This window comes from Filicampus tigris, unplaced genomic scaffold (genome assembly GCF_054856515.1).
Source record: "Filicampus tigris isolate MCC_2025a unplaced genomic scaffold, RoL_Ftig_1.0 HiC_scaffold_58, whole genome shotgun sequence".
NCBI lineage: Eukaryota > Metazoa > Chordata > Actinopteri > Syngnathiformes > Syngnathidae > Filicampus > Filicampus tigris.
Genome location: NW_028233437.1, coordinates 37501 through 40000, shown reverse-complemented (window position 1 = coordinate 40000; position 2500 = coordinate 37501).

The window sequence follows — 2500 nt, the reverse complement described above, 5'->3', positions numbered from 1 at the left end:
GGGCCCTCCGATGGCGGGTCATGGTTGCCGATCGGTCGGTGGGGGAATGGAGGTGCGGTGCGTGGTGAGGAGCTCCGGGCGGGGTGGGCCTTCGCCCGGCCCGCGGAGTCCGATTGAGCGCCGCCCGGGTCGGGCGGGCCCGCTCCGTTGAGCGCACGGAGGTTGAGATAGAAAATATTGCAACACGCGGAGCTCCAGGCGGGGGGGCCCTCGCCCGGCCCGCGGAGTCCGATTGAACACCCCCCAGGTCGGGCGGGCTCGCTCTGTTGAGCGCACGGAGGTTGACATAGAAAATATTGCAACACGCGGAGCTCCAGGCGGGGGGGGCCCTCGCCCGGCCCGCGGAGTCCGATTGAACACCCCCCAGGTCGGGCGGGCTCGCTCTGTTGAGCGCACGGAGGTTGAGATAGAAAATATTGCAACACGCGGAGCTCCAGGCGGGGGGGGCCCTCGCCCGGCCCGCGGAGTCCGATTGAACACCCCCCAGGTCGGGCGGGCTCGCTCTGTTGAGCGCACGGAGGTTGACATAGAAAATATTGCAACACGCGGAGCTCCAGGCGGGGGGGGCCCTCGCCCGGCCCGCGGAGTCCGATTGAACACCCCCCAGGTCGGGCGGGCTCGCTCTGTTGAGCGCACGGAGGTTGAGATAGAAAATATTGCAACACGCGGTGCTCCAGGCGGGGGGGGCCCTCGCCCGGCCCGCGGAGTCCGATTGAACACCCCCCAGGTCGGGCAGGCTCGCTCTGTTGAGCGCATGGAGGTTGACATAGAAAATAATCCAACACGCGGAGCTCCAGGCGGGGGGGGCCCTCGCCCGGCCCGCGGAGTCCGATTGAACACCCCCCAGGTCGGGCAGGCTCGCTCTGTTGAGCGCATGGAGGTTGACATAGAAAATAATCCAACACGTGGAGCTCCAGGCGGGGGGGCCCTCGCCCGGCCCGCGGAGTCCGATTGAACACCCCCCAGGTCGGGCAGGCTCGCTCTGTTGAGCGCATGGAGGTTGACATAGAAAATAATCCAACACGTGGAGCTCCAGGCGGGGGGGCCCTCGCCCGGCCCGCGGAGTCCGATTGAACACCCCCCAGGTCGGGCAGGCTCGCTCTGTTGAGCGCATGGAGGTTGACATAGAAAATAATCCAACACGTGGAGCTCCAGGCGGGGGGGCCCTCGCCCGGCCCGCGGAGTCCGATTGAACACCCCCCAGGTCGGGCAGGCTCGCTCTGTTGAGCGCATGGAGGTTGACATAGAAAATAATCCAACACGTGGAGCTCCAGGCGGGGGGGCCCTCTCCCCCCCCGGTGAGTCCGCTCACAGTGCCCCTATGTCGGGCAGGCTCATTGCAATGTGCGCATGGAGGTTGACTTAGAAAATATTTGAGAGTGACATGAGCTCCAGGCAGACACCGACTCATCGCCCGTGGGGTGTCCGACGAGCCCTCACCAATCTTGGATTAATGTTTGGCGAGGCTCCCCTGATCAGCTCTGGAGGTGGCAAGTTCTGAAAAAGTGGTTTCTGAAAATGTGCCCCTTGTATTTTGTGAAACCAGGGGTAACCTAGCGAGTAGGCAAACTCATCCCCTGACTGGGGGGATCAACTTTTACCTACTACAGCGCCCCTAATGGCCAAAAGTGGTACTGCTCCCCCTGGTAGCCTAACCCATTGAAATGAATGGGAAAAATTAATTTAGGCTACCAGGGCTTTGGGCTACCAGGGCTTTGGGCTACCAGGGCTTTGGGCTACCAGGGCTTTTTGCTACCAGGGCTGTGGGCTACCAGGGCTTTGGGCTACCAGGGCTGAGGGCTACCAGGGCTATTATAGGCGGCCACCACTGCACTAGTGGCAGCCCGGGGAAGGTGCCTGTTGCTCGGATATGCTTTTACGCACGTCGGCCTCTGCGCCCTGGAGCTTTTTTATGCTACCAGGGCTATTATAGGCGGCCACCACTGCACTAGTGGCAGCCCGGGGAAGGTGCCTGTTGCTCGGATATGCTTTTACGCACGTCGGCCTCTGCGCCCTGGAGCTTTTTTATGCTACCAGGGCTATTATAGGCGGCCACCACTGCACTAGTGGCAGCCCGGGGAAGGTGCCTGTTGCTCGGATATGCTTTTACGCACGTCGGCCTCTGCGCCCTGGAGCTTTTTTATGCTACCAGGGCTATTATAGGCGGCCACCACTGCACTAGTGGCAGCCCGGGGAAGGTGCCTGTTGCTCGGATATGCTTTTACGCACGTCGGCCTCTGCGCCCTGGAGCTTTTTTATGCTACCAGGGCTATTATAGGCGGCCACCACTGCACTAGTGGCAGCCCGGGGAAGGTGCCTGTTGCTCGGATATGCTTTTACGCACGTCGGCCTCTGCGCCCTGGAGCTTTTTTATGCTACCAGGGCTATTATAGGCGGCCACCACTGCACTAGTGGCAGCCCGGGGAAGGTGCCTGTTGCTCGGATATGCTTTTACGCACGTCGGCCTCTGCGCCCTGGAGCTTTTTTATGCTACCAGGGC